Raw genomic sequence first — 20,713 nt, 5'->3', positions numbered from 1 at the left:
CTATCCAGGTCTTCCTTTGAAAAACTCCTTTCAAACAACCCTTTATGCTTCATAGAAATTCTACATTACTACCGATCTACAATATGTCAACCACATATACTTATCAGAAATTCTATAGTGCTCCCACTCACTTCTTTGCAAATACAAGTTTCTCATAAACCTTGTACAAACCCAAAAGCTTTGATCATCTCATCAAAGCGTATATTCCAACTCCGAGATGCTTTCACCAGTCCATAAAAGGATCGTTGGAGCTTGCATACTTGTTAGCATCCTTACGATCAACAAAACCTTCTGGTTGTATCACACACAACCTTTCCTCAAGGAAACCGTCGAGGAAACAATGTTTTGACATCGTATGTGCAATATTTCATAAATAATGCAGCAACTACTAACATAATTCCAACAGACTTTTAGCATCGCTACGAGTGAGAAAGTCTCATCATAGTCAACTCTTTGATCTTGTCGAAAACATCTTTGCGACAAGTCGAGCCTTTCTTAATGGTGACTTATCACCATCATCGTCTGTCTTCCTTTCAAAGATCCATCTTTACTTTAATAGTCTTACTACCATCAAGTAGTTCTTCCAAAATCTACATTTTGTCTTCACACATGGATTCTCTCTCGGATTTCATGGCCTCCAGCCATTTGTCGGAATCTGGGCCCACCATCGCTTCTCCATAGCTCGTATGTTCATTGTTGTTAAACAACATGACCTCCAAGACAAGGTTACCGTACACACTCTATAGTAGTACGCGACCTTTGTCGACCTACGAGGTTTGTAGTAACTTGATCCGAAGCTCAATGATCACCATCATCAGTTTCCACTTCAATTGGTGTAGGCTCCATAGGAACATCTTCCTGCGCCCTGCTACACACTGGTTTGAAGTGACGGTTCACTAACCTCATCAAGTTCCACCACCCTCCCACTCAATTCTTTTGAGAGAAACCTTTCCTCGAGAAAGGACCCGTTTCTAGAAACAAACACTTTGCTTCCGGATCTGAGATAAGAGATGTATCCAATTGTTTTTGATATCCTATGAAGATGCATTTATCCTCTTTGGGTTCGAGCTTATCAGACTGAAAACTTTTTCACGTAAGCATCGCAGCCCCAAACTTTCAAGAAACGACAACTTAGGTTTCTCCAAACCATAATCTATACTGTGTCATCTCAACGGAAATACGCGGTGCCCCATTTAAAGTGAATGTGGTTGTCTCTAATGCATAACCCATAAACGATAGTGGTAATTCGATAAGGGACATCATAGTATGCACTATATCTAATAGGGTGTGGCTATGATGTTCGGACACACCATCACACTATGGTGTTCCAGGTGGCATGAATTGCGAAACAATTTCCACATTGTCTTAACTCTATACCAAAAACTCGTAACTCAGATATTCATCTCTATGATCATATCGTAGACAGTTTATCCTCTTGTCACGACGATCTTCACACTAAAATAGCGTTGAAGTTTTCAATATTTTAGACTTGTGATTCATCAAGTAAATACTCATGTATCTACTCAAATCGTCAGCGAAGTAAGAATATAACGATATCCACTGCGTGCCTCAGAACTTATTGGATTGTACACATCAAAAATGTATTACTCCCAACAAGTCACTTTCTTGTTCCATGTGGTATTATTTTGCATGTCTCAAGTGACTCAAAATCAGGTGAATCCAGACGTTCCATCCGCATGGAGTTTCTTCATGTGTTATATACCAACAGGTGTGGTTTGCATGTCTCAACCGTTTCAAAAATGAGTGAGTACAAACATCCATCAGCATGGAGCCTCTTCATGCATTTTACACCAACATGACTCAAGTGGCAGTGCCACAACTAAGTGGTGCTATCATTATTACTTTGTATCTTTTGGCACTAATATTATGAACATGTGTAACACTACGATCGAGATTCAATAAACCATTGAAGGTAATTATTCAAGCAAATAGAATAACTATTATTATTTTTAAATGAATAATCGTTTTTGCAATAAACACGATCCAATCATGTTCATGCTCAACGCAAACACCAAATAACAATTACTTAGGTTTAACATAAATCCCGATGATAGAGGGAGCGTGCGATGTTTGATCACATCAACCTTGGAAACACTTCCAACACTTATCGTCACCTCGCCTTTAGCTAGTCTCCGTTTATTCCATAGCTTTTATTTCGAGTTACTAATCCCTTTAGCAATCGAACCGGTATCAAATACCCTCGTGCTACTAGGAGTACTAGTAAAGCACACATCAATATCATGTATATCAAATGTACTTCTGTCGACTTTGCCAGCCTTCTTATCTACCAAGTATCTAGGGTAGCTCCATGTCAATGACCGTTCCCCTCATAACAGAAGCACTTAGTCTCGGGTTTGGGTTCAATCTTGGGTTTCTTCATTAGAGCAGCAACTGGTTTTCCGTTTCATGAAGTATCCCTTCTAGCCCTTGCCCTTCTTGAAACTAGTGGTTTTACTAACCATCAACAATTGATGCTCCTTCTTGATTTCTACTTTCCCAGTGTCAAATATTGCGAATCGCTCAAGGATCATCATATCTATCCTTGATATTTTATAGTTCGTCATGAAGTTCTAACAGCTTGGTGGCAGTGACTTTGGAGAACCATCACTATCTCATCTGGAAGATTAACTCCCACTTGATTCAAGCGATTGTTGTACTCAAACAATCTGAGAACATGCTCAACTATTTGAGCTTTTCTCCTTTACTTTGTAGACAAAGAATCTTGTCGGAGGTCTCTTACCTCTCAACAAGGGCACGAGCATGAAATCTCAATTTCATCTCTTAGAACATCTCTTATGTTCCACGACGTTTCAAAACGTCTTTGGCGCCTTGTGATATGTCCATTTTGCATCATGTTTTCATGTTGATATTTATCGCTTCTTGGGCTGTTATTTCACTTCATGGTACAAAACTTATGCCTTTTCTCTCTTATTTTGCAAGGTTTACATGAAGAGGGAGAATGCCGGCAGCTGGAATTCTGGCCTAAAATTGGAGCAAGTTTGAGATACCTATTCTGCGCAACTCCAAACGCCGTAAAAATCAATGTTGATTTTTTTTCCGGATTTATAAAAATACTCCTCTCATCACGATCCTGTCGGGGAAACTTCCCTCCCGGAGGGGGAAGTCGTCGCCATCATCATCACCAACACTCCCCTCATCAGAGGGGACTCATCACCATCAACATCTTCATCAGCACCATCTCATCTCCAAACCCTAGTTCATCACTTGTAACCAATCTCCATCTCGCGACTCCGATTGGTACTTGTAAAGTTGCTAGTAGTGTTGATTACCCTTTGTAGTTGATGCTAGTTGGATTACTTGGTGGAAGAGTTTATGTTCATATCTTTGATGCTACTCATTACCTCTCTGGTCATGAATATGATTATGCTTTGTGAGTAGTTACTTTTGTTCCTGAGGACATGGGATAAGTCATGCTAATAATAGTCATTTGAATTTCGTATTCGTTCGGTATTTTTGATGTGTTGCATGTTGTTTTTCCTCTAGTGGTGTTATGTGAATGTCGACTACATAACACTTCACCATTATTTGGGCCTAGAGGAAGGCATTGGGAAGTAGTAAGTAGATGATGGGTTGCTAGAGTGACAGAAGCTTAAACCCTAGTTTATGCGTTGCTTCGTAAGGGGATGATTTGGATCCACTAGTTTAATGCTATGGTTAGACTTTGTCTTAATTCTTCTTTCGTAGTTGCGGATGCTTGCAAGAGGGGTTAATCATAAGTGGGATGCTTGTCCAAGTAAGGGCAGTACCCAAGCGCCGGTCCACCCACATATCAAACTATAAAAGTAACGAACGTGAATCATATGAACATGATGAAAACTAGCATGACAGAAATTCCCGTGTGTCCCTGAGAGTGTTTTTCCTCCTGTAAGACTTTGTCCAGGCTTGTCCCTTGCTACAAAAGGGATTGGGCCACTTTGCTGCACCGTTGCTACTTTTGTTACTTGTTCTTGCTATGAATCATCTCACCACACAATCACTTGTTACCGATAATTTCAGTGCTTGCAGCTTTTACCTTGCTGAAAACCACTTGTCAGATCCTTCTGCTCCTCGTCGGGTTCGACACTCTTACTTATCGAAAGGACTACGATTGATCCCCTATACTTGTGGGTCATCAAGACTCTTTTCTGGCGCTGTTGTCGGGGAGTGAAGCGCCTTTGGTGAGTGGAACTTGGTAAGGAAACATTCATATAGTGTGCTTACATTTATTGTCACTTGTCACTATGGATACTAATCCTTTTAGGGACTTGTTCGGGGTATCTTCAGCTCAAACGGAAGCACAAAGAGTTGCTCCTCAACCTGCTGCACCTACTGAAAATATTTGCTTTGAATTTCCTTTGGGTATGCTTGAGAAACTGCTAGCTAATCCTTTTACAGGAGATGGAACATCACATCCAGACTTGCATCTAATCTATGTAGATGAAGTTTGTGGTTTATTTAAGCTTGCAGGTTTGCCCGAGGGTGAGGTCAAGAAGAAGGTCTTTCCTTTATCTTTGAAGGGTAAGGTGTTGACATGGTATAGTCTATGTGATGATACTGGATCATGGGACTACAATCGGTTGAAATTGGAATTTCATCAAAAGTTTTATCCTATGCATTTAGTACATCGTGATCGGAATTATATGTATAATTTTTGGCCTCGTGATATAGAAAGCATCGCTCAAGCTTGGGGGAGGCTTAAATCGATGTTATATTCATGACCCAACCATGAGCTCTCGAGAGAAATTATCATTCGGAACTTCTATGCTCGGCTTTCTCATGAAGATCGCACCATGCTTGACACTTCTTGTACCGGTTCTTTTATGAAGAGAGATATTGACTTCAGATGGAATTTATTGGAGATAATTAAACGCAACTCTAAAGATTGGGAGCTTGAAGAAGGTAAGGAGTCAGGTATGAATTTCACATTTGATTGCGTTAAATCCTTTGTTGAAACAAATACTTTTTGTGACCTTAGCGCTAAGTATGGACTTCACTCTGAGATAGTAGCTTCACTGTGTGAATCCTTTGCTGCTCATATTGATCTCCCAAAGAGAAGTGGTTTAAATATCATCCTCCTTTAGAAGTCAATGTAGTTAAACCCACTCCAGTTGAAGAGAAAGTCATTGCCTATAATGATCATGTGGTTCCCAGTGCTTACATTGAGAAACCACCTTTCCCTGTTAGGATAAAGGATCATTCTAAAGCTTCAACTGTGATACATAGAGGCTATATTAGAACACCTACACCCCCTGAGCAAATTATAGTTGAACCTAGCATTTCTATTATCAAAGATCTTCTGTCCGACGATGTTGAGGGACATAATATTCACTTCTGTGAAGATGCTGCTAGAATTGCTAAACCTCACGCTAGAGACAAACATAGGCATGTTGTTGGCATGCATGTTGTTTCTGTTAAGATAGGAGATCATTGTTATCATGGTTTATGTGACGTGGGTGCTAGTGTTAGTGCAATACCTCAATCCTTATATGATGAAATCAAAGACGAGATTGCACCTATTGAGATAGAACCCATTGATGTCACTATTCAGCTTGCCAATAGAGATACTATATGCGTGTGGGAATTGTTAGGGATGTTGAAGTCTTGTGTGGTAAAACGAAGTATCTTGCTGATTTCCTCGTTCTTGCTACCGCTCAAGATAGCTTTTGTCCCATCATATTTGGCAGACCCTTTCTCAATACCGTCAATGCTCATATTGACTGTGAGAAGCAAATTGTCACTGTTGGCTTTGAAGGTGTGTCACACGAGTTCAATTTCTCCAAGTTTGGTAGACAACCTCACGAACAAGAGTTGCCTAGTAAGGATGAAACCATTTCCTTAGCCTCTATTGTCGTGCCTCCTACTGATCCATTAGAGTAATATTTGCTTGAGCATGAAAATGATATGCACATGGATGAAAGGGATGAGATAGATAGAGTTGTCTAAGAACAATATCCTATCCTTAAGAATAATGTGCTTGTTGAACTGCTTGGGGATCCACCCCCACCAAAGGGTGATCCTATGTTTGAGCTTAAACAGTTCCCTGATACTCTTAAGTATGCCTATCTTGATGAAAAAGAGATATATCCTGTCATAATTAGTGCTAGCCTCTCAGAACATGAAGAAAATAAGTTATTAAAAACTCTGAGGAAGCATCGTGCTGCTATTGGATATACTCTTGATGATCTTAAGGGCATTAGTCCCACTCTATGCCAGCACAAGATTAAAATTGATCCTGACTTCAAACTAGTTGCTGATCATCAAAGGAGATTAAATCCTAAGATGAAAGAAGTAGTAAGAAAACAAATACTAAAGCTCCTGGAAGCGGATATTATCTATCATGTTGCTCATAGCGATTGGGTGAGTCCGGTGCATTGCGTTCCTAAGAAGGGAGGCATTACCGTTGTCCCTAATGATACGGATGAGTTGATCACACAGAGGATTATTACTGCCTATAGGATGGTGATCGATTTTAGGAAACTAAATAAAGCCACTAGGAAAGATCATTACCCTCTGCCTTTTATCGACCAAATGCTAGAAAGACTGTCTAAAGACACACACTTTTGCTTTCTAGACGGTTATTCTCGTTTCTCCCAAATACCAGTTGCACAATCTGATCAGGAGAAAACCACTTTCACCTGCCCTTTCGGTACCTTTGCTTATAGACGTATGCCTTTTGGCTTATGTAATGCACCTGCCACCTTTCAAAGTTTTTTGAGGTTTTCATGGATGACTTCTCCGTTTATGGGTCTTCTTTTGATGATTGCCTTAGCAACCTTGATCGAGTCTTGCAGAGATGTAAAGACACCAATCTTGTCTTGAATTGGGAGAAGTGCCACTTTATGGTTAATGAAGGCATCGTCTTAGGACATAAAATTTCTGAAAGAGGTATTGAAGTCGATAAGGCTAAGGTTGATGCAATCGAGAAAATGCCATACCCTACAGATATCAAAGGTATAAGAAGTTTCCTTGGTCATGTTGGTTTCTATAGAAGGTTCATTAAAGACTTCTCTAAGATTTCTAGGCCTCTTACTAATCTCTTGCAAAAGGATATTCCTTTTGTCTTTGACGATGATTGTGAGGAAGCCTTCGAAATACTTAAGAAGGCTTTGATAACTGCACCTATTGTTCAACCACCTGATTGGAACTCACCTTTTGAAATCATGTGTGACGCTAGTGATTATGCTATTGGTGTTTTTCTAGGGCAAAGAGTTGACAAGAAGTTGAATGTTATTCACTACGCTAGTAAAACTCTAGACAGTGCCCAAAGAAACTATGCTACTACGGAGAAGGAATTTTTAGCAGTCGTGTTTGCATGTGAAAAGTTCAGGTCTTACATAGTTGATTCCAAAGTCACTATTCACACTGATCATGCTGCTATTAAGTACCTTATGGAGAATAAAGACGCTAAACCTAGACTTATCACATGGGTTCTCTTGCTACAAGAATTTGATTTGCACGTTGTCGACAGAAAGCGTGTTGACAACCCCGTAGCAGATAACTTGTCTAGGTTGGAGAACGTTCTTGATGACCCACAACCTATTGATGATAGCTTTCTTGACGAGCAATTGAATGTCATCAATGCTTCACGTAGTGCACCGTGGTATGCTAATTCTGCAAACTATATCGTTGCCAAATATATACCACCTAGTTTCACATACCAGCAAAAGAAGAAATTCTTCTTTGACTTGAGACACTACTTTTGGGATGATCCTCACCTTTATAAGGAAGTAGTAGATGGTGTTATTAGACTTTGTGTACTTGAACATGAACAGGGACAGATCCTATAGAAGTGTCACTCCGAGGCCTACGGAGGACACCATGCGGGAGATAGAACTACACACATGGTATTGCAATCAGGTTTCTATTGGCCCACTCTCTTCAAGGATGCACGTAAGTTTGTCTTGTCTTGTGACAAATGCCAAAGAATATGTAATATTAGCAAACGTCAGGAAATGCCTATGAACTATTCACTTGTCATTGAACCATTTGATGTCTGGGGCTTTGATTATATGGGACCTTTTCCAAAATCCAACGGGTATACTCATATCCTAGTTGCTGTTGATTATGTAACTAAGTGGGTAGAAGCTATCCCCACTAGTAGTGCTGATCACAACACTTCTATCGGGATGCTTAAAGAAGTTATTTTCCCTAGATTTGGAGTCCCTAGATATCTACTGACCGACGGTGGTTCACATTTCATTCATGGTGCTTTCCGTAAAACGCTTGTTAAGTACGATGGCAACCATAGAATTGCGTCTCCCTATCACCCTCAGTCCAGTGGTCAAGTAGAGCTAAGCAATAGAGAGATTGAACTGATTCCGCAAAAGACTGTCAACAGGTCTAGAAAGAATTGGTCTAAGAAGCTCGATGATGCACTGTAGGCTTATAGAACTACCTATAAGAATCCCATGGGTATGTCTCCGTACAAAATGGTGTACGGTAAAGCATGTCATTTACCTCTTGAGCTAGAGCATAAAGCTTATTGGGCAATCAAAGAGCTCAACTTTGATTTCAAACTTGCCGGTGAGAAGAGGTTATTTGATATTAGCTCGCTTGATGAATGGAGAAATCAGGCATATGAGAATGCCAAGTTGTTCAAAGAAAAGGTTAAGAGGTGGCATGATAAGAGGATACAAAAGCGTGAGTTCAATGTAGGTGATTACGTCTTGCTACATAATTCTCATTTAAGATTCTTTGCACGCAAGCTTCTCTCTAAATGGGAAGGTCCCTATGTTGTTGAGGAAGTATATCGTTCCGGTGCTATCAAGATCAACAACACGGAAGGTAATTGTCCGAGAGTGGTAAATGGGTAGAGAATCAAGCATTATATCTCAGGTACTCCCATAAATGTTGAAAGAAATATTATCAATACCATAACTCCGGAAGAATACCTAAGGGATATTTATCAGCCTATTTCAGACTCCGAAAAAGAAGAGGTATGTGATTCGGTAAGAAAACATAGTCCAAAACTTTTCCAGTAGGAAATTTTCTTCGATTTGGAATATTTTAAAAAATACAAAAATTGGAAGAATTCCAGAAAGTGCGCGAGGAGGCGACAAGCGTGCCAGGCGCGGGCCCACCCCTTGGCCGCGCCTGGGGGGCTTGTGGCCACCTCGTGCGCCTCCCGGACTCCGTTTTCGTGCGGAGTACTCCTTCTGGTCTGGAAAAAATCAATATATATTCTCCCGTTTGGCATGACCCTCGTATCACGTAGATTTCTTCTGTTTTCATTTCGAGCCTGTTTCTGTTGCAGATCTAGATCGCTATGACTTCCCCAAAAGCTCCGAAGAACAAGATCTTCGAGAAGGTCATCAATCCCTACCTCGCGGGAGTGCTGCAACACCCTCAATCTATCGAGATGCGTGAGGGGATGTTGCACATACGTGATGTTGAGGGGCCCAAGAAGATCGGAAGCGTGAAGACGAGGCTTGAAGAAATGGAGCAACAAGTCTTCAAGTGCCAAGGGATGGTGGAGCGTGGACTCAACGCCAACAACATGATGATCACGGAGTTCACCAACAAGCACAGATTGATGCCAATGACATTGGGAAGCACCTCTCCAGGCTCTATGACAGGATCGATCAACTCCAGGCCCAGATCTATGACGTGCAGAACCAAAACTTTGAGTATGAGTATAGATTTAAATCAATAAGGTTGGCTCCAGATTTGAGGATTCCGTAGACTCGTTCATCTTTCCATGATGGAGCACCTATGCCTTGGAAGATGGAGGATTAAACCCATGTTGCAACAACTCCTCCACCATAACCACCAAAGGAAGACAACTGAGCATTGGTATGGGCAATCCCCTTGGCTTGTGCCAAGCTTGGGGGAGTTGCCCCGGTATCGTATCACCATCACATCTTTTGCCTTTACCTTTATTTTAGTTTTCCTTTTCAGCTTTCTCTTTCTCTAGTAGATTAAAAGTCTTAGTGTTTTAGTCTTGAGTTTTGCTTTGAGTCACCCCCTATGTATTCGAGCTCGTGAGCCATTTAATAAAGAGTGTCTTAGTTGAAGGGCTTTGCCTCTTCCATGATCAATAGATTGAGAAAAGAACAAAAGCATGAAAGATCATGTAATGATCTTATGGAATTGATGGCTTCACATATAAAAAGGATGATGATTGAGACTTGTTGAGGGTAGACAAACGTAGACCTTGGTCATTGTTGCAATTCATAGGAAGTGATAAAGAAGGAGAGGTTCACATATAAATATATCATCTCTGACACCATCTATGATTGTGAACACTCACTAAACTATTGCATGCCTAGAAGTAGATGTTGGACAAGGAAGACAACATAATGAATTGTGTTTGCTTGGTTCCGAACAATGTTATATGATTAGTGATCCCTTAGAATGTGACGATTGCTTCCACCTCATATTAGCCAAACCCTCCCGCACTAAGTAGAGAAACTACTTGTGCGTCCATAAACCTTCAACCCAGTTTTGCCATGAGAGTCCACCATACCTACCAATGGATTGAATAAGATCCCTCAAGTAAGTTGTCATCGGTGCAAGCAATAAAAATTGCTCTCTAATATGTATGATCTATTAGTGTGTGGAAAATAAGCTTTGTACGAACCTGTGATGAGGAAGACATAAAAGCGACAGACTGCATAATAAAGTTCTTTATCACAGGAGGCAATATAAAGTGACGTTCCTCCGCACTAAGAGGACACGCATCCAAACCTCAAAAGCGCATGACAACCTCTGCTTCCCTTTATGAAGGGCCTATCTTGTACCTTTACTTTTTGCCCTTGAAAGAGTCATGGTGATCTTCACCAATTCCTTATTTCGCCTTTATCTTGGCTAACGTCATATGCTTGGGAAAGATCTATATCCATATGTCAACTTGGAAATAAGTATTCATGGAGTATTATTGTTGACATTACCCTTGAGGTAAATGGTTGGGAGGCGAAACTATAAGCCCCTATCTTTCTCTGTGTCCAGCTGAAACTTTGATCTCATGAGTACCACGTGAGTTGTAGCAATCGTAGAGAACGAAAGAATGATTGAGTATGTGGATTTGCTTTACAAGCTCTTATTTGACTCTTTCTGATGTTGTCATAAATTGCAATTGCTTCAGTGACTAAAGGCTATGGTTGTTACTTCTCGGTAAGGTTCTTGATCCATGCTTGACTTTGTGAAGGAATTGTCACTTTAGCATGAGATATTATATGTTGGTATTGCTGTTCTGATCATGATCATGATGCATGCATGTTCGTATCTTGTTTTGTCGACACCTCTCTCCCTAAACATGTGGCCATATTTATTGAGCTAGGCTTTCGCTTGAGGACAAGCGAGGTCTAAGCTTGGGGGAGTTGATACGTCCATTTTGCATCATGTTTTCATGTTGATATTTATCGCTTCTTGGGCTGTTATTTCACTTCACGGTACAAAACTTATGCCTTTTCTATATTATTTTGCAAGGTTTACATGAAGAGGGAGAATGTCGGCAGCTTGAATTCTGGTCTGAAATTGGAGCAAGTTTGAGATACCTATTCTGCGCAACTCCAAACGCCGTAAAAATCAACGATGATTTTTTCCGGATTTATAAAAAATACTGGGCCGAAGAAGCGCCAGAGGGGCGCCAGCAGGTGGCCACAAGCCTGCTAGGCGCGGCCACCCCCCTGGTCGCGCCTAGGGGGCTTGTGGGAAGCCTGCTGGCCCACTGGCCCCCCTCTTCTGCTATATGAAGGGTTTCGTCCCGAAAAAATTCAAGGAGGAGCTTTTTCGTGGATTCGCCGCCGCCACGAGGCGGAACTTGAGCACAACCAATCTAGAGCTCCGGCAGGACGATCCTGCCGGGGAAACTTCCCTCCCGGAGGGCGAAGTCGTCGACATCGTCATCACCAACACTCCTCTCGTCGGAGGGGACTCATCACCATCAACATCTTCATCAGCACCATCTCATCTCCAAACCCTAGTTCATCACTTGTAACCAATCTCCGTCTCGCGACTCCGATTGGTACTTGTAAGGTTGCTAGTAGTGCTAATTACTCTTTGTAGTTGATGCTAGTTGGATTACTTGGTGGAAGAGTTTATGTTCAGATCTTTGATGCTACTCATTACCTCTCTGGTCATGAATATGATTATGCTTTGTGAGTAGTTACTTTTGTTCCTGAGGACATGGGATAAGTCATGCTAATAATAGTCATTTGAATTTCGTATTCATTCGGTATTTTTGATGTGTTGCATGTTGTTTTTCCTCTAGTGGTGTTATGTGAATGTCGACTACATAACACTTCACCATTATTTGGGCCTAGAGGAAGGCATTGGGAAGTAGTAAGTAGATGATGGGTTGCTAGAGTGACAGAAGCTTAAACCCTAGTTTATGCGTTGCTTCGTAAGGGGATGATTTGGATCCACTAGTTTAATGCTATGGTTAGACTTTGTCTTAATTCTTCTTTCGTAGTTGCGGATGCTTGCGAGAGGGGTTAATCATAAGTGGGATGCTTGTCCAAGTAAGGGCAGTACCCGAGCGTCGGTCCACCCACATATCAAACTATCAAAGTAATGAACGTGAATCATATGAACATGATGAAAACTAGCATGACAGAAATTCCCGTGTGTCCTCGGGAGCGTTTTTCCTCCTGTAAGACTTTGTCCAGGCTTGTCCCTTGCTACAAAAGGAATTGGGCCACTTTGCTGCACCATTGCTACTTTTTTTACTTGTTGCTTGCTACGAATCATCTCACCACACAATCACTTGTTACCGATAATTTCAGTGCTTGCAGATTTTACCTTGCTGAAAACCACTTGTGAGATCCTTCTGCTCCTCGTTGGGTTTGACACTCTTACTTATCGAAAGGACTACAATTGATCCCCTATACTTGTGGGTCATCACCTTGCTTCTAAGCCATTAAGTATTACGCACTGAACTATCACGTAGTCATCAAAAACGTGTATGTCAGATGTTTGCAACATACACAGACGGTGCTCGAGGTTGAGCACACCAAGTGGTGCATTAAGGACATAAGCCTTTTGCGCAGCAATGACGACAATCCTCAGTTTTACGGACTCAGACCGCAAAGTTGCTACTATCAACTTTCAACTAAACTTTCTTCTAGGAACATATAAAAACAGTAGAGCTATAGAGCAAGCTACATCGTAATTCGCAAAGACCATTAGACTATGTTCATGATAATTAGTTCAATTAATCATACTACTTAAGAACTCCCACTCAAAAAGTACATCTCTCTAGTCATTTGAGTGGTACATGATCCAAATCCACTAACTCAAATCCGATCATCACGTGAGTTGAGAATAGCTTCAGTGATAAGCATCTCTATGCTAATCATATCAACTATATGATTCATGCTCGACCTTTCGGTCTCATGTGTTCTGAGGCCATGTATGCACATGCTAGGCTCATCAAGCTTAAACCAAGTGTTCCGCGTGTGCAACTGTTTTGCACCCATTGTATGTGAACGTTGAGTCTATCACACCCGGTCATCACGTGGTGTCTCGAAACGACGAACTGTCGCAACGGTGCACAGTCAGGGAGAACACAATTTCGTTTTGAAATTTTAGTGAGAGATCACCTTATAATGCTACCGTCATTCTAAGCAAAATAAGGTGCATAAAAGGATTAACATCACAAGCAATTCATAAGTGACATGATATGGCCATCACCTTGTGCTTCTTGATCTCCATCACCAAAGCACCAGCATGATCTTCTTGTCACCGGCGCCACACCATGATCTCCATCGTCATGATATTTGTCCCTTTGTCCTTCGGTATGTTACTTGCCCGAGATTTGATCGTCGGTATCCACATACCTATTTCAATCTCATTACCGGCAAGTCTCTTTACTCGTTCCGTAATACAAGATCCCATGACTTACACTTAGTCACATTGCTTGAAAGTCTTGTGTGTGATGTTGTATTACCGAGTGGGCCCTGAGATACCTCTCCATCACACGGAGTGACAAATCCCAGTCTTGATCCATACTAACTCAACGGACACCTTCGGAGATACCTGTAGAGCACCTTTATAGTCACCCAGTTACGTTGCCAAGTTTGATGCACACAAGGTATTCCTCCGGTGCCAGTGAGTTATATGATCTCATGGTCATAGGAATAAATACTTGACACGCAGAAAACAATAGCAATAAAACGACACGATCAATATGCGACGTTCATAGTTTGGGTCTAGTCCATCACATGATTCTCCTAATGATGTGATCCACTTATCAAGTGACAACACTTGCACATAGCCAGAAAACCTTGACTATCTTTGATCAACTGGCTAGCTAACTAGAGGCATGCTAGGGACATTGTTTTGTCTATGCATCCACACATGTATCTATGTTTTCATTCAATACAATTATAGCATGGATAATAAATGATTATCACGAACAAAGAAATGTAATAATAACTAATCTATTATTGCCTCTAGGGCATATTTCCAACACCCCAATCTTAGATGCTTGAGTCTCATTGGATATTTACTTGGGGTGCCTTGGGCATCCCCAAGCTTTAACTCTTGCCTCTCCTCTATCTCCTCATACCGAGACCTTCTCGACCTTCGAACACTTCATCCACACAAAACTTAACAGAAAACTCGTGAGATCCGTTAGTATAATAATGCAAATTACTACCTTAAGTACTGTTGAAAACCCATTCATATTTTGTTTTTTCATTATAGCTACTGTAATATAAGTTATCCATGTCTTATACCATTGATACAATCGATAGTTTCATCTAAATGAGCAAAACAATGCATCAAAAACAGAATTTGTCAAAAACAGGACAGCCTAGAGTAATTGAACATTTACCATACTTATGTAACTTGAAAAATTCTAAAAACTTAGTAAGAAATAATAAATAATTATAATATGATTGTGTAAAAAATTCAGCAACTTTCAACGTTCTAGTTAAAATGTAAATTCGCGCACTACATGCAAAGTTTCTTTTTTTCCACCGCACATACCAACAAGCAATCTAATCATCCTAAAGGAAAATCTTGGCACATTATTTTTAGAATACAATGGTATTTAGGGAATAGTTATTTTGGTTGAAAAGTTTCTGTAATCAAGATTCATAATGTTTCCATGGGCATGAACAAAGTTCAAGGTTATCCCCCACTTCAACGGTGCTCGTCTTTCTCAGTTTCACATTTCTTTTTGAAAACGTTTTAAGTTCCCCGCTTTATTTTATTTTTGTTTTTAAATATTTTACAAGCACAAAACAGAAATAAATGACTCTCTAAAACTTCCGGGTTGTGTCCCTGCCAGTGCTTTCTTTAAATCTATTAAGCTAGGCATAAAGTGCTCAAGTAATGGATCCACCCGGATCCCAATGTATATTAAAGACAATTTTAATAAAAAAATGATTTGTAATTTAGTAGTAAGCACAAAGCAGCATATATCATGTAATGATGAAATCTAACTCTCTTCCTATGCATGGGCATGCCATAAGAGAACAATTCATGCACATCAAGTAAAGGCCAATACATAGCATAAACAATTCCTTGCAATTTTATCGTGTGGGAAATGTAAAGAGGTGGAGATGCATTTACTCTCTCATAATAATTGCAAGTAGGATCATCAAGCACATGCATATTATATCCATCAAAATCATCATGCGTAATGGTAGAACGCAACCCATCAATATAATCCTTAATAAGTGCAAACTTCTCCGATATAGTGTAGTTGGGAAAATTCAAAAAGATACAAGGACTATCATGAGTGGGAGCGATAGTAAGAATTTCATGCTTAACATAAGGGACTACAGAAAGTTCATCTTCATAAGCATAATAAATATTGGCATCATGGCCACAATCATAGCAAGCATCAAGTTCATCAAAAATGGAAATTTCAAATGAGTCCAAGGGATCATAGCAATCATCATAGCATTCATCATTTGGTATGTGCGAAGGAAAATTAAGCAATGTATGAGTTGAAGAGTTAGTCCCATTAGAAGGTGGGCATGGGTAGCTAATCTGCTCTTCCTCCTTTTGTTCTTCGCTCTCCTCCTCATCTTTTTCATCTAATGAGCTCACAATTTCAGAAATTTCTTCTTCCATAGATTCCAGCTAAATATTAGTTTCATCCAAGGCAGCGGTCATTTTTTCAAGAAATTCTTTAGCATAAGCATTAGAAGCATAATTTTCATAGAAATATTTAAGTATGGCAAAATTTTCAGATTTTTAAAGAGTAGCATCATACTTTTCAATCAAAGAAGCCATTTCATAAGCACCCTTACAAGCAACAAATTCTTCAGTTTGTTCAACATCATAATAAAAATAGGCCTCCTAGCTATAAGAAGATGACATTTAATTATCATTAAACACACATTGATAACGAAGGTGTTTTTTAGTTTCTTAAAAACAGCAAGTAAAATCATAATTTTTTCATAAGTCCCAAGCATAGCAACATGAAGTATTAATATGATGCCACAAAAGTTTCCCTTTTCGAGTTAAGCGGTGTCGCACATAATAAGCATGTTCATCTAATGATTTGCCCTCAACTAAACTAGTTGGGGTTTCAGCACGAGCACATAGGGATCGAAGATGATCCGAGTAAAAAGCTTCAGCGGTACGATATATTTTGGGTGGTTCTTCAACCATTGGTTCAGTAGGTACAACTATGTTTTTGGTATCTTGAGTTCACTACCCATAACTAAAGATAGAAAACAATAACAAAATAAAAACTACTTAATGATAAAGCAAACAAGCACACACGAGAATATTCACCCCACGCTATCGCTCCTCGGCAACGGCGCCAGAAAAAGGACTTGAAAACCCACAAGTGTAGGGGGTCATTTGTAGCCTTTTTTGATAAGTAAGAGTTGTTGGAAATATGCCCTAGAGACAACAATAAATTAGTTATTATTATATTTCTTTGTTCATGATAATCGTTTATTATCCATGCTATAATTCTATTGATTGGAAACACAATACATGTGTGGATACATAGACAAAACACTGTCCCTAGTAAGCCTCTAGTTGACTAGCTCGTTGATCAAAGATGGTCAAGGTTTCCTGACCATAGGCAATTAGTGTTGTCGCTTGATAAGGGGTCACATCATTAGAAGAATCATGTGATGGACTAGACCCAAACTAATGAACGTAGCATGTTGATCCTGTCATTTTATTGCTACTGCTTTCTACGTGTCAAGTATTTATTCCTATGACCATGAGATCATATAACTCACTGGCACCGGAGGAATGCCTTGTGTGTATCAAACGTCACAACGTAACTGGGTGACTATAAAGATGCTCTACAGGTATCTCCGAACGTGTCCGTTGAGTTAGTATGGATCAAGACTGGGATTTGTCACTGCGTGTGACGGAGAGGTATCTCGGGGCCCACTCAGTAATACAACATCACACGCAAGCCTTGCAAGCAATGTGACTTAGTGTATGTCACGGGATCTTGTATTACGGAACGAGTAAAGAGACTTGCCGGTAAACGAGATTGAAATAGGTATGCGGATACCGACAATTGAATCTCGGGCAAGTAACATACCGAAGGACAAAGGGAATGACATACGGGATTATATGAATCCTTGGCACTGAGATTCAACCGATAAGACCTTCGGAGAATATGTAGGATCCAATATGGGCATCCAGGTCCTACTATTGGATATTGACCGAGGAGTCACTCGGGTCATGTCTACATAGTTCTCGAACCCACAGGGTCTGCACACTTAAGGTTTGGCGATGTTTTATGCGTATTTGAGTTATATGGTTGGTTAATGAATGTTGTTCGGAGTCCCAGATGAGATCACAGACGTCACGAGGGTTTCCGAAATGGTCCGGAGACGAAGATTGATATATAGGATGGCCTCATTTGATTACCGAAAAGTTTTCGGGCATTACCGGGAATGTACTGGGAGTGACGAATGGGTTCCGGATGTTCACCGAGGGGGGCCAGCCCACCCGGGGGAAGCCCATAGGCCTTAGGGGTGCCGCACCAGCCCTTAGTGGGCTGGTGGGACAGCCCAAGAGGCCCTATGCGCAGGATTTAAAGGAAAAAGGAAAAAAGGGGAAGTGGGAAAGTGGAGAAGGACTCCACCTTCCAATCCTAGTTGGACTAGGATTGGAGGGGGAGGACTCCCTCCCTTGCTTCGGCCGACCCCTTGGGGCTCTCTTGAGCCTCAAGGCAGGTCCCTCCCCCTCCCTCCTATATATACAGAGGCATTAGGGCTGATTTGAGACAACTTTGCCACGGCAACCCGACCACATATCTCCACGGTTTTTCCTCTAGATCGTATTTCTGCGGAGCTCGGGCGGAGCCCTGCTGGAATAGATCATCACCAACCTCCGGAGCGCCGTCATGCTGCCGGAGAACTCATCTACCTCTCTCTCTATCTCTTGCTGGATCAAGAAGGCCGAGATCATCGTCGCGCTGTACGTGTGCTGAACGCGGAGGTGCCGTTCGTTCGGCACTAGATCGGGAAGGATCATGCTGAGATCGCGGGACGGGTCGTGATGAAGTTCGCGGGACGGATCGTGATGAGATCGTGGGATGGAGTGTATGACTACGGTGATTTGAATCACGCAAACTGTTCCACTACATCGTCCGCGTTTATTAACGCTTACCGTTGTGCGATCTACAAGGGTACGTAGATCCGAAATCTCCTCTCGTAGATGAACATCACCACGATAGGTATTGTGTGTGCGTAGGAATTTTTTTATTTCCCATGCGACGTTCTCCAACAAGAGTGTCGAACCCAACAAGGGGCTAAAGGTAGAACAAATGTCCCCTCATGTTCTATCGACCACCGATACAACTCTATGCATACTTAACGTTTGCTTTACCTAAAACAAGAATACAACTAAAAGTCCTTTGCAAGAAAATAAAGAGTAAGTAAATAAAAGTTAGGGGATGTTTAGTAGAAAGTTTTTTATGCAATGCAAGAGAAATAATGTCCATAGGCAATTGAATATAACATGATAGTAGAGGCATCTGCTAACACACTTTTCGTACTTGGATCATATGCACTTTTCATTGGACTTCTATCAAGCATCCGCGACTACTAGAAATCAATAAGGTAAACCCAACCATAGAATTAAACATCAAGTTCTCTTTACTCCCATACATGCACAAATCCCTTACTCGGGTGTAAGTTTTTGTCACTCTCGCCACCCACTATAAGCGAATCATGAACATATTGCAAACCCCCAGCGTGTATCCTTCATGTGTGCGCATCATGGAAGGCACCTTAGGACAACACCATATCAACACGCAACTCATATCAATAACATCATATCACAATCAACCCATAGGACAAAACATATCTACTCAAACATCATAAGATAACCACATATCGTTGGGAAATAGTATGTAGTGTTGAGCACCATGTTTAAGTAGAGAGTTACAATGGGAAAAGAGGTGTTACACCGCTGCAAAGAGGGGAGAGAGTTGGCATTGACGGCGGCAAGATTGTTGATGTAGATCGTCTTCTCACTCCTTGCCCCGACACCACTCTGGCGCCACCGAGAGAGGGGGAGAGAGCCCCCTCCTTATTCTTCTTCCTTGACCTCCCCCTAGATGGGAGCAGAGTTCCCCCTCTATTCCATGGCCTCCATGGCGGCGGAGGGGCAGGACCCCTTCGAGATTGGATGTCGCTCTTTGTTCTCTTCTATTTTGCGTTCCTGTTTTCTTGCCCTTCACCGCTTCTAAATTCCCGAAGATCCATAATTCCGATTGCGCTGAAGTTTTGAGGGTGTTTTTATCTATAAATTAGCTTTATTACCACCGGATAAGAGCCCCAACCGACTTAAGGGGCACCCACTAGACACGAGGCCACGTGTGGACCCCCCCTGGTGTATGCTGGTGTCTAGTGGGGGTTGTGGGCCTCCGTTTGCGTTGATTCCGCTTCCCAGAAATCTCATATATTCCAAAATAATTCCCCATAAATTTTTATTGTGCTTGGACTTCGTTTGATATGGATATTCTGCAAAACAAAAAACATGTAACACACACGAACTGGCACTTGGCACTGGATCAATATGTTAGTCCAATAAAATGGTATAAAGTTGCTCTAAAATAATCATAAAACATCCAAGAATGTTAATATAACAGCATGGAACAATCAAAAATTACACATACTTTGGAGACATATCACGTGTGTTTGTCGCCTAGTTGTCCAAGGTTTTACATTTCTGAACTTGTACCGTTGGGTTGTTATAGACCTATGCATGGATCGATATGTCATGTTCAACTACTATGATGTATCTATTGCATTTACTTTTGTTGTGCATGTTACCTCATGAATGATTCATTATCTTGTTTTTATCCAGTGCTAAATTGCCACTCTTACAATTGGACCGGATGGTTTGACCAGCCGACCGTGCTCGTGGTGCCGATAAGCCACCACTGCCCGAATGCATGGCTGGAATGAAACAACAGTTTGAGCTGAACTGTCAATGTCGGCAAGGGCTCATGGATCAATTCCGGAGGCTGAATATGCATGAGCAGCCAGCCCCAGTAACTCTGCAGGACTTTGTCTGCCTCAACCCTGCTGTCTACCGTAGCTCAACCCATCCCCTAGATACTGATGACAAGCTCCGGAACATCACTTATGAGCTGGAGTCTGCTAGTTCCCCTTGCCAGCTATGTAACTTTTGCGGCCTACTTCCTGAAGGGTCCTATTGTTCAATAGTGGGACAGTCATAAACATTCTCAGCCTATTGGTACCATCATCACCTGGCTAGAGTTCCAAGGTGATTTTCGTGCTTCCTA

The sequence above is a fragment of the Hordeum vulgare genome, chromosome 1H, assembly GCF_904849725.1.
Source record: "Hordeum vulgare subsp. vulgare chromosome 1H, MorexV3_pseudomolecules_assembly, whole genome shotgun sequence".
NCBI lineage: Eukaryota > Viridiplantae > Streptophyta > Magnoliopsida > Poales > Poaceae > Hordeum > Hordeum vulgare.
Note: the sequence above shows the minus strand (reverse complement) of the source record.